This window comes from Panthera pardus, unplaced genomic scaffold, assembly GCF_024362965.1.
Source record: "Panthera pardus isolate Hobbes unplaced genomic scaffold, ASM2436296v1 HiC_scaffold_20, whole genome shotgun sequence".
Classification (NCBI taxonomy): domain Eukaryota; kingdom Metazoa; phylum Chordata; class Mammalia; order Carnivora; family Felidae; genus Panthera; species Panthera pardus.
In genome coordinates this window covers 91,129,819-91,142,478 of record NW_026526766.1, presented here as the reverse complement: position 1 = coordinate 91,142,478, position 12,660 = coordinate 91,129,819, and the positions used below count along the sequence as shown (strand labels likewise).

The window sequence follows — 12,660 nt, the reverse complement described above, 5'->3', positions numbered from 1 at the left end:
GGCTGGTAACCCATCCCCCCAACCGCTGCAGTGCGTGTGGAGGCCGTGTGGGGAGCAAGACCAAGACCCTCCTCCCTCCTCCGGCCAGGGAGGCATCAGTCGAAGCCCACCCGGGAGCTGGAATCTGACACCTGATACGAACAAAGAGCGCCCCCGTCAGGTGGGGGCTGGACCTCTCTCCCCACCTGGCAGCAACAGGGACGTGGCACCCCTCATCCCAGCCCCTTGCCAGAGCAGAGTCAGAGGAGGTCAGCTAAAATGGGTTCCGATAAGACCCAGAGCCTCACAACATAATACCCAAAATGTCCAGGTTTTCATTCACCTTCCCCCCAAACAAAAACAAACAACCAGACAGAAAATAAAAAACAAATAACAAACAAACAAACAAACAAAAAAACCAGCAGTCATACTTAGAGCCAGGAAGATCCCAGAGTGAAAAAAGACAATAGATGTCAACATGGAAATGACAGAGCGGTCTCTGGAGGATGTGACCACGGTTTTATTTGATTTTATTATTTATTTTATTTTAGAGCATGAGAGAGAGCACGAGTGGGAGAGAGGGGCAGAGGGAGAAAGAGAATCTTACGCAAGCTCCATTCTCAGCGTGGAGCCCGACGTGGGGCTTGATCCCACGCCCCTGGGCTCATGATCTGAGCCAAAATCAAGAGTCAAACGCTCAACTGGCTGAGCCACCCAGGCGCCCCAATGTGATAAAGATTTTAAAGCATTCATCATAAAAAGGCTTTTGTGAACATACTCAAAACAAGTGAGAAACTAGAAAGTCTCAGCAAAGAAAGAGAATATATAAAGAACCAGATGGAAATTTCAGAGCTGAAAAATACAATAACTGAAATTTAAAAACTCAATGGATGAGGGGCACCTGGGTGGCTCAAGGAGCAGAGTCTCAGGGACCCGTGAGACTCTCCCAGAGGATCTAACATTTGTGACGCTGGCTGGATTCCCAAAAGGGCAGAGCGTAAAAAAGTACTCAAAGGGGGCGCCTGGGTGGCTCAGTCGGTTAAGCGTCCGACTTCGGCTCAGGTCTCGATCTCGCGGTCCGTGAGTTCGAGCCCCGTGTCGGGCTCTGGGCTGATGGCTCAGAGCCTGGAGCCTGCTTCCGATTCTGTGTCTCCCTCTCTCTCTGCCCCTCCCCCGTTCATACTCTGTGTCTCTCTGTCTCAAAAAAATAAATAAACGTTAAAAAAAAAAAAAGTACTCAAAGAAAAAAAATGGCTGAAAACTCTCCAAATCTGGCAAAAGGTACAGACCTGCCTATGGACTCAAGAAGCTGAGTGAACCTCGAATAGTTTAAACTTGAAGCAATGCACACCAAGACGCATCACAAACGCCAACCGCTAAACACCAAGAGAGAAATCTTGAGAACGGTAAGAAAGAAACATCCTTTATCAAAAACTATTGAGAAAAAAAAAATAACAGCAGATTTCTCGTTGGGAACTATGGAGGCCACAAGGGAGTGGAATAACATTTTTAATGGGCTAGAAGACAAAGCTGTATGGGGTGCCTGGGTGGCTCAGTCATTTGAGCGTCCGACTTTGGCTCAGGTCATAATCTTGCACTTCGTGAGTTCGAGCCCCATGTCGGGCTCTGTGCTGACCACTCGGAGCCCAGCGCCTGCTTTGGATTCTGTTCCTCCCCCACTCATTCTCTGTCTCTCAAAAATAAATAAACATCAGCAAAAATATATTTAAAAAATATAGGAGAAAAAGCTGTCAATCTGGCAAACACACCCACCAAGAAGGATAAAGACTTTCTCAGATGCAGGAGAGGAAACCATTCGTGACCAGCAGAACTGCTTAAGAGAAGTTCTCGGGCAAGAGGGAAATTTGGAATGTCAGGAATGACAGAAGAACAACAGACATTGTAAATATTTAGGTAAGTAGTCTGTTTTTTCCTTTTAATTTTTAAGAGATGTGTGTGATGGCTGAAAGAAGAAAACACTGCACTGTCTAGTGGGATATTCAGTGTCTTTGGTTCCGATTCACGTGACAACTATAAATAAAGAGACCGAGGCAAAGGGACCAATGTGCTGGTGAGGTCTAAAATATTGACATGCTGTGGACTGTGAAGTAAACTTAGAAATATACTTATTTTAGTCCCTAAACAATCCACTAAAAAACTATACACCCAGGGGCGCCTGGGTGGCTCAGTGTCCAAGTCTTGATTTTAGTTTGGGTCATGATCCCAGGGTCGTGGGATCGAGCCCCACCCCAGGCTCTGTGCTGAGCGTGGAGCCTGCTTGAGCTTCTCTCTCTCTCTCTCTCTCTCTCTCTCTCTCTGCCCCTCCCCCACTCAAGCGTGCTCTCTCTCTCTCTCTCTCTCTCTCAGAAAACAAAACAAAACAAAAAACCACACACACAAAACACATAGTCAGAATTCCCAATAGATAAATTACAATGGATCATTAAGAAGTATTCAAACAAGTTTTGGGGCGCCTGGGTGGCTCAGTCAGTTAAGCGTCCGACTTCAGCTCAGGTCACGATCTCGCGGTCCGGGAGTTCAAGCCCTGCGTCGGGCTCTGGGCTGATGGCTCGGAGCCTGGAGCCTGTTTCCGATTCTGTGTCTCCCTCTCTCTCTGCCCCTCCCCCGTTCATGCTCTGTCTCTCTCTGTCTCAAAAATAAATAAACGTTAAAAAAAAATTTATTAAAAAAAGAAGTATTCAAACAAGTTTTTAAGGCATGAAAAGATAAGTAGAGGTAAAAGAAAAAAACAAACAGAAAATAAATAATAAAACAATAGACCCAAATCCAGACATGCCCATAATTATATTACAGGTAAATGGCTTCCCTAGACTTGGCAAGAATATATTTTACACTTATAAATTAGTTAAGGGGGTAGTTACCATGTTATGTGTTCTGTACGCAACAAAATAAAACATAAACAGCCTACACACAGCAAAGAGAAAAGACAACTTGTCAAAATGGATTAAAATCCATGACCCAGCAATAGGCTGTCTATAGCAAGCTTCAATTATGACAGAGGTGGGTTAAAAATCAAAAGATAGAAACTGATATACAAATACTAGTCGAGGAGGCTGGCATGGCCGGGTTAATATCAAAGCAGGTGCCAGAACAGAGAAAACTACCAGGGATCAAGAGGGACATTACATACAGATGAAAGTGTCCATTCACCAAGAGGCCGTAGCAATCGTAGACGTCTACGCAACTTAACAGCGGACTTTTAGAGTGCATGATCAAAAGTGTTTGAGCCAAGGGGGTCCTGGGTGGCTCAGCCAGTTGTGTGTCCAACTTCGGCTCAGGTCATGATCTCACGGTTCGTGGGTTCAAGCCCCGTGTCGGGCTCTGTGCTGACAGCTCGGGGCCCGGAGCCTGCTTCGGATTCTGTGTCCTGCTCTCTCTCTGCCCCTCCCCCGCTCATGCTAGGTCTCTCAAAGGTGAATAAACGTTAAAAAAAAAAAATTTTTTTTAAAGTGGTTGAGCCTTAACCAATGCCTCACCCCTACTACAAACACGAACTCGACCTGGATGGCATATCTGATTGCGAAAACGTAAAACAATGACTCTTTTGGAAGAAAATCTTTGTGACCGTGTGGATTAGGCAGACGGTTAGATATGATGCCAGACACACAATTAATAAGAGAAAAAAAGTCATAGAGGGAACTTCATCAAGGCAAAAGAAGCTTTGCTTTGTGAAAGACCCGGCCAGGCGAATAAAGACGAGACCCGGACTGGCAGAGAACGTTTGCAAATTACACGTCCCGCAAAGGATGGTGTCCGCCCTCTGGAAGTAACTCTCGCTACTCAACAATGGGAAGCCGAGCCATGTAAAAAAAATAAGCAAACTGTTTAAACAGACACTTCCCCAAAGAAGGTACAGAGAAACGCACGTCATTAGCCACAGAGAAATGCAAGTCAGGGCCACAGTTCGATACCCAAAACAGTTGGAAGCAGGGCTCAAACAGATGTTTACGCACCCAAGTTCACAGTGTGTAAACAGATATTTACGCACCCAAGTACACACAGGCTCTCTTGTTCACGAGAGCCAAAAGATGGAAATAACTCCGCTGTCCGTCAGTAGCTGCCTTACAGAATGCGGCAGACCCATGCAACGGAACACTATTCATCCGCTGACAGGAGCGGAGTCCCTAGCGCCTGCTAGAGCGCGGACGAACCTTGAAGACATCGTGCTAACAAGCCAGACACGCGGGGACAAATGCCGTGTGATTCCATTTATGTGAAATGCCCAGAATGGGCAGATCCGTCGAGAAGGAGGAGAGAGGTTATCCGGGGCAGGGGTGTGGGGGGGAGCGGGGAACAGGAAGTTTGTGTTTAGTGGGTCGAGTTTAAGATGCTGAAAGAGTCCTGGAAATGGACAGCGGGGACGGCCGCATGCCCACGTGCTGATTGTATTTAATGCCACTAAATCGTATATTTAAAAAGTGGCTTAAAGGGCCAATTTTATGGCGTGCGTATTTGGCCACGATAAGACCGTGGGCAGCAAAGCCACAATGAGAGGCCACCGCGTGTTGATTAGAAGGGGAGGGGATGGGAGAGCCTGACCGGGCCGGGTTCTGGTGAGGATCAGAGCCGCCGGGGCTCCCACACACCGCTGGCGGGACAGCAAAATGGGGCAGCCGCTCGCTCTGCAAGACCGTGTTGCCAAAAGATCCAGCAAAATCCAGCTCCCACGTACTGACTGGAGAGAACTAGAAGTTCATGTTCACACAAAAGCTTGTATACCAACGTGCATAGCGGCCCTGTTCACCATCGCTTCAGACTGGCAACAACTCAGAGGTCCTTGAGCGAGCACACCGGTAAAGGTGGGCCATACGGGCAGTGGGCCACCACTCGACAGTGACAAAGGACAAGCCGGAGGCACAACCACGTCGGTGACGCTCAGAGGCATCATGCTGTCCGGGGGAAGCCAGTCTCAAAGGTCACACCCTGTGTGATCCCATCTAGAGGCCATCCTGGAAGACGCAGAACCCTGGGGACATGGAACGGGTTGGTGACGGCCAGGGATGGGGGAGTCAGGACCGCAAAGGGGCGACAGGAGGGAATCTCGGGGTTTGGAATCTGACAGTCCCGGTGACACAGGTGTATTCGTGTGCACAACTCCCAGAACTGCGTGGCCTCCCACATTCAATTGTATGACAGATGTACAAAGAAGAAAAAAAGATTGTGGACACCGGTGCCTTCTGGGTGCTTCCTGGGTTCCAGGCCTGGCACTAAGTGCTCCGTGTTATTGTGTAAGAATCCTTGGAACACCAGACAAGTCGGTCTGCCCATTCCCATTTTACAGATGAGGAAACTGAGGTGTCGGGACGTGCCTGGGCGTGTCTGACTGTGGAACTCACACTTGCAGCCACCGCGCAGTTCCGAGCCTACTGTGTTCACACTGGGATTCCGCACGTTGAGAGCTGGGTGTGGGCAGCCGACCTCACTTGGTGGAGGCTTCACGGAGCCTGGGAAGATGCCCGAAGCCTCTCCAGGGGCCTCTCCGAGTGTGGACTCGGACACCAGACAGATCATCTCGGGGAGGCCCAAAGCGGAAATGCCAAGGGATGGATGGACGCGCATCCCGGGACAGCCGGAGCCATCTGGACGCCGGGCCGGCAGAGCGGCTTCCTAGCCCCACGGGGCTGCCACAGGCCCTGCCGACGGGGCACCCCCAGAGCATCGAGGAGGGGAGTGCTGGCCGGAGGAGGCCTCCTGCGGGCTCGCCATTGGGCAGGGGACCTGGGAGCGCTGGAGAGAGTGACGCTCCGTGGGGTGGCCGGGGGGACCCCGGGCCTGGCTGAGATCTCAGCCAAGGGGAGAGAGAGCAGTCACATCAGGACTAGACATAGGACCCTCCAGATGGCCAGTTACAGTCGAGACCCAGAAACACTGGGGGCCCGTGGGATTCTGCCCCGCCGTCCGAGGGGCCCTTTGCCCAGCGAGGAGCCTAGCGGCCGAGGGCCTCCAGTAGCTGCTTTCACGAGGGCGTCCTCCGCCCTTACCAGCCTCCTGCCGTTCCTTCACCCACCAGTGTCTGCCTGGGCCACCGGGGGCGGGGACCCTGTGCTCTGAGATCAAACTCCTCCTCACTCAGGACCTGCTGGAAGCTGCCAATCCCCCGGAGTAGGCCCACCCCCTCCCAGCAGCTCCTAATGGGGGTGGGGCCACATGCTGCAGACCCATGATGCCTTTGCCACCAGAAACAGCCCTCCAAGGCGGTCTGTCCCCACGCCAGCACCATTTTTCGGGGGAGGAAGCAGAACCCAGTGTCTGGGCCACTCCGAGAGACCCAGCCAGTCTTGGGGACCGCGTGCAGTCTGAGCCCAGAGCCCTGCTCTTGACCCGGTTTCTGCTGCTGCCCCAGAAGTTTGGTTTCCTTCATCCTCTGGGCTATCATCGTGACCGTCTGCAAGCTTGGTGCTCCCCTCGCCGTGGGGTGCTGGGGGCTCGCCTCCCCACCCACCGAGCTGTCTCCAGGCCTCAGGCAGCAGGAGGCTCTGAGCATCTCCGGCCTCCCTGGTCTGCCTCTGAAGATCATGCTCTCCCGCAGCTTGCTGCCTGGGCTCCCCTCACCCCTCCCAGCCCGTCTTCCATGCTCCCCCAGCCTCCTCCCATTTGCTTCCCCCCACCCCCCAACCATTGGCCTTTGTTTACGCGGCCTGTTCTTCTGCCCCCAAATGCCTGCATCTTGCTTTGGGGGCAGCCCCTGCATTTGGGGTGCCTCTGGTCAAACGGCATGTGGGAAGGCCTCTTTGACTTTCTATCAACCCACCAGCAAGGCTGCCTGTCCCCCTAGACAGAGAGCTCCCAGAGGGTGGGGACCACGTGGGGCCAGCCTCCTATCCACATCTCCCGGCAGCACCAGGGGTGGTGGGGGGGGGGGAGTGAGGGCCAGGTAACCAGCTTGACACGAGAGAACAATTGCGACAGCTCAGCTGAATCCAGCGTCCCTCTCCCACCGTGGGCGTGAGCGAGACCCATGCTTATTTTCTTTAGTGACAAAGGCGGGACACCGGTTGGACGAATTTGGGCAACATACAAGCAAGGTTGACGGCGGCCCCCGCGGTCCTTCCCCCTGGGTGCCCCGTGGTCGTTTCTGTGTCCTCCAGAGCCTCTGCTCTAAGGTTCTTTCTCTTTCTCCCCACACGTAGCTTTGTTTTACAAAAATTCTGTCATCTCTCAAAATGCCATGACCGCCCCCCGCCCCCACCCCCACCCCTGGCACGGCCTCCCCAGCTACCTCATTCATTTGGTGGCTGCAGAATGTTCCAGCATCCGATGGAGCATGACTGACTCACCTCTTCCCCTCGGGATGGGCATTTAAGTTGTCTCCAATTATTTCATCCTTATAAATAACGTTGCCGTGGACATTCTGTCACAGCCTTGTGCCGCCTGCAGTGGTTTCGGGGGGGGGGGGCGGGGGCGGTCCCTGGGAGGGGTTACTGCAGGGTCTGTGTGCTCTAAACGGGCACTGGGGTCTGTCTTCCATTTCGGTTTTAGGGAGCACCGCTCCTACCCTTTCAATGACCTCCTCCATGCTCACGGTCCCCGACAGCTTTAACATGAGACCCCGAGATCGACAGGGAATCTAAGTCTGGGGCTGGAACTATCCAGAACCGTCCACCCCCCACCTCCTCTGACCCAGACAACCCAACAGCCCCAATTTGAAGCCTGCCCCCTGCTTCCCAAAGTAGAAGCATAGAGGGCAGGGACCTGCCCCAGCTGCCTGCGGGCTCTGGAAACAACAGGGATCGGGCCTCCGATTCTGTCCCCCAAGGTGGGGCTCACGCAGGAAGACAGCTGCCAGCTGCGTTACCCCAGGCCTCCGAGCTGCCTTGGAGAAGATGGGGCTTCATTCCCTTCAGTTCCGTAGCTTGGGGGGTTGGGGGGGGGGTCTATTTAAAGACCCCGGAGGGAAGGGGTGGGTAGACAGAGGGGCCACAGAGGCTCTTTGGGGGAGCCAGGGACAGAGGGAGCCAGCCTGCAGCTGGTGGGGAGAGCAGCTGGGCGCCGCTCGGACTTTGGGACTTTGGCCTTTGGCGTTCCCCCCTCCCCCCATGTCAGCTTTTCTATTTTAGGCGGCTGGCTCCTCCTCGTTGCAGCCAGCCCGGGAAACCCAGAAAGGTGGGTGCTGGGGGGCCGGGCCCCTATGCACTCGCGCTCACCCCGTGGGCTTCCGGGCGCAGGTGAGGGCCGCACCCCAACAGCGGGGCTCCTGGACCTTATCCCACAGAAGCGTTCATAGTCACCAGGCCCCGGGGACAGCCCAAAGGGGCAGCCAGCACTCTGAGCACCAGGGGAACGGACTGGAAAGTGCTTGGTGGGGCCAGGAGCCATAGCTGTCGGCGGGAGACGCAGCCTGAAAGCTGCTGGGATTACTGGCATCCGTGGGAGCAGCGTCCGCAGAGGGGAAGGGCCCCCGCGGGTCGGTACCCTGTACCGGGTGGGCTCTGGGGGCGGGACGAGCGGGGTCCAGCCCCAGCTCCGTCATTTCCCCGCAGCGTGGCCTGGGGCAAGGCAGGGGCCCCCCCGAACCTCCATTTTTTTTCCTCATCTGTAAAGATCAGAATAGCTCACGACCATGTTTGGGAATTCACAAGGCTGTATTTGACGTCCTTAGACAAGGGGACAGCACACAGTAGGCGCTCAGTAAGAACAGCTGCGGGGGTTTTAATAACATGGACAAATGGAAACAGTTGGACGTGACAGGGGAGTGCAGGGGGGAGCACTAGCGGCCCCATTTACATTCCTTAAAAATGACCCGGTAAACCGCTGGTGCAGAATACCCCCCCCCCCCACCCCATTCCAGAGCCTTGGAAAACCCCGTTCGTTTCATCTCCCGATTTCCATGTGGCCGCTCAGGTCACAGGAGCTGCTTTTTTTCTCACTCATCGGGACCCTTCTCTAACCAAGGGGATTAGCCCAGCGGAGGTGGGGAGGGGATTTGCAGACCGGAACAGGTGGGGCCTGGCATTGGAAGTCTGAGCCGCATTCCGGGGATTCCTGCTAGATGACCCGCCCAGCCTGGCCTGGGGGGGTGCCCTGGACTGGTGCCCTGCACCCAGCACCACCTGGAGGGGGCCCTCCCCGGAGACGTCCAGGCCTGGAGGAGGGTGGAAGCTGAGAGCAGCCAGATTTAGTTGTGGGGGCTTTGGGGCAAGGTAGGTTAGGCTTAAATCCAACAGGAAGCGAAAGTGAATATTCCAGGATTCATTCGTTCAGAGGGTCTTTATTGGGTACCTACTGAGTGCCCCTCCCAGCAGGCACTGCGGCCCTAAAGGGTTCTCCCTGCTCCCATGACCCCATATGAGGGCGGTGGAAAAGTGAATGGACTCTGATGAGGGCCACGGTGCTGGTAGGGACCGGAAGGGACAGAATGTGGATTGAGCCTAGTGTCCTCGAGGAAGGGACAGTGCAGGGGACCGTCCTGGCTTCCGTGGAACAAGGGGCTGCCGGGAATGGGGGCTTTCAGTTCTAAACTCAGACAGTGCCAGGCAAACTGGGCTCTCAGGCACCCTTGGGAGGGAGTGAAGGACGGATGTCCAGGAGGTGCAGACTGGGCAAAGGCCGAAGGAGGAGGGAATGTGACATCAGGACCCGGTCTGACCTGCTCCCTCTGTACCTGGGAAGTAGACCGGGGAGGGAGAGAAGAATGGTAGGACGAGAAACGGCTTTCCGGATACTGGGGTTGGGAGTGGATTTTCGGACTCAGGTCAGCTGAAGGCCCACCGGTACCCACGGGATGGTGGGCAAAACACCCGTCCTGATGGACCACGGGCAGGGACGGGGGAAAAGAGAGGAGAGCCCAAGGAGGGGAAATAGGGACAGAAGTCTCCCAAACCAGCTGTCCTGGGATAGTTACCTGGGGGGAAGGGAATTAACACAAACCCCCACTGACCTGGGCTGGCGGGAGCCTTGGGGATCTCTAGGCAGTGACAGCGACTCCCTGGAAAATGGTGGCCCAGCAGAGGCGGGCCGTCTAGTCTGGAAAGCTGGCGAACAGTTCCTGGAAGCCCTGTGTCCCTCTTCTTCTGCAACCCTCCCTCCTCAACTGCCATCGGAATCCAGAGCCCTGGGCTTGGCCATTAAAGGGCCAGCACTTCCATCCCCCACCCGCCCCCCAGCCCTCTGCCTGCTACACAGAGCGTCTCAGCATCCCTGCCACGCGGTCTGTTCCTTTGCCACCTCCCGGCAAGCCCTGCGGATTTGGCAATGCACTGTTCCTGGTGAAATACTTATCACCGGGTGACCAAATACGGTTTTTCAAGGCCTAGAAGAAGGTGATGTTCTTAGTTTCAGCTCTGCCACTGTCATAGAGCCTTGCTGACTGCTTCTGTGGACACAGGTTGCTCTCTCTTCTTTTAAGACCCTCGGTGCTTGCTTCTCCCTCATTCACTCATCCATCCACCCAGCGTTTATCTGTGTATCCTTCCATCCTTCGTCCATCCATCCATCCATCCACCTGCCATTGTGTATTGTGTCGTCTGCCGGTTGGGAGTTTGGGCTCTGCCTGGAGCCAGTACTGAATTCCACGGTGGTGCCCGTGGGCACTTGGGCGACTTCTCAACCTGAGACTCAGTTTCCTCATTGTGAAAAAGAATAAAGGCGCCCACGGCACAGGCTTGTTGTGAAGGTGCGGGAAACACCATGCGACAAACTTACCAGAGAATGGAGCCCCCAGGCGCTCCCCCCTCTCTTCCTCCTCTCTCCCAGTGCCACCTGCCATGAGTGCTGTGAGGAGCCTGGTGGAGGGACCTGGGCCAGTGGGGAGGGTGCCCAGACAGGTTCAAACTCTCAGGCTGATGAGACAGCCTTGAGAAATGTTGTCTCTTACAAGCATTGTTCACGGAAACAGGTTCATTTACCAATTAGCTGCTGTTGGCCAAAGAATGGTCAATATTCTGGAAAACAAAACAAAACAAAATCTCCAAAATGCTCTTCCTTTCTCTGTGGTTTTTATTCTCTCTTCCATTTCCACCTGTGATTTTTCTGAGCCCGAACACATTTCGGGAGGGATATAAAAGGATTTAAAATTTCGACGATAAAGGAAATCACCTTTTACTAAATTGCTTTACCTGCTGTGTTGTTTCTAGTATTTTAGCTGTGACCGCAAGGATTGCTCGCAAGAACTCTTAACAGAGAGGATTTTCTCATTTTCATTAGAAGGCTCTATCTCCTTGGGCAAGACCAACTGACTTGGGAACCTGGTTTGAGTTCTGAGATCTGGAATCTTATCCAGCTGTCCAGATGGTGGGAGGGCTGGGAGTATTTTTGATTTAGGGCAGGGATCTGGGGTGCACAGACTGGGGGTGGTGCTAGGCTAAAGGGGGTAATCCGGTAAACTTTGCCATCAGATTTTGGATTTGGCTATGAGAGCAATGGGAAGCTGGCTGTGAGTCTAAAGTCAGGAGGGGGGACAGATCGGAGTTGGGGTTTGGGCTCTGTCTGTGCTTCAGAAAGGTTTAGAAAAGGCCCGCTGGAAGGCCCTGGGGCAGGGATGGAGAGAAATGGATGGCTGATACAGCCGAGAGGTGATGGATGGGTGTCCACGAGGGGCTCAGATTCTGGCCCAGGTGGCCAGGTGCAGGGAGACGTCCTCTTTCATCCCGAGCCGGCTTTGTGAACATCTGTAGTCACAGCCAGAAGACTCCATGGCACCTGGCCCAAGGTGACTACGGCTTCCCAGGCACAGAGATCCACACAGAGCCATGCTAGCGCCAGACAGAGACTTCCTGTCCCTGCGTCCTCATCTGGAGGCGCCTGCAGACAAGCTCCTGTATCTGTGACAACCACACACTTGGTTCCCTGGGCATTTCCATATCAAATGCTATTCTTTTGTTTGCGTAGGTTCCTGCGACATATTTGGTGTTTCCATCTTTAGTTGGGAAGTAAGACTGCACGTTATGCTGCCTGGGTTGGGGTCGCGGAGCTGGGGAGACCAAGACCGCCCCCGAGACCGTAAGACTCACGCGGGTAGCGGGAGGGGGGCAGCGGGTGAGAATGCACAGGACTTGGGGGACCAGAACACGGGCTCCAACAGGTTCTCCGTTTGCCCCAGCCCTCCCCTCCGAGGTTCCCCTTCCCCGTTTGTAACTGACGGTGACACGCTGTCTGGGACCCCACCTTGCAGACAGCAGAGAGGCCTGCACGCGGGGACTGCTGGTACGGACTCGTCCCTGACCGTGGCTTCCCGCGGGCACCGGCACCCCTGGCCTTGTGGGCTCAGGGTCCTCGCTTCCGGGGGGTGGGGGGCGGAAAGGGTCCCTGTGTGCCGAGGTGCCGGGCATGCGTGGAGCGATCAGCCCGGGCCGGCTGCTGTGCACGCGCTTGGCTGCCGCTGGCAGGTGCGGGAGCGACGGCGAAGCGGAGCGGCGACCCCAGAGTGAGGGTCTCGGGAGAAACGGCCGCCCCTCGACTCCTAGGGGGAGGGGCGCCGCTGCAGGCCGGGCTCAGGAGGTGAACTTTCGAGGGGCACACTAGCACTTTCCTGGAGGTATCATCATACTTCCGTTTTTGGATTGCAGTAGAAAGACCTGCACTGGCCAATTTTGGGGTTACCGCTTCGGAGGCGAAGGCACGCTCTGTAAGCCGATCCTTTAAGGCGTCTGGCCTGCCCGAGGTATCCTGACCCTCGCCGCTCCCCGTAGTACCCCTCAGAGAGGCCGGCTTTGTGCGCTCGCC

At 54.7% G+C, this 12,660-nt stretch overlaps 1 long non-coding RNA gene across 1 annotated transcript in view; it reads right to left on the bottom strand.

Annotated features, from left to right (window-relative positions):
• Positions 1–12,605, bottom strand: part of LOC128778663 (uncharacterized) — a 17,456-nt gene extending 4,851 nt beyond the window's left edge. Inside the window, exons 1-2 of the long non-coding RNA XR_008424397.1 lie at positions 12,103–12,605; positions 9,878–10,880 (exon numbers count right to left, since the gene is read on the bottom strand). This is a non-coding gene — a long non-coding RNA (uncharacterized LOC128778663). The remainder of the gene's footprint in view (positions 1–9,877; positions 10,881–12,102) is intronic.
• Between the last annotated feature and the right edge of the window lie 55 nt (positions 12,606–12,660).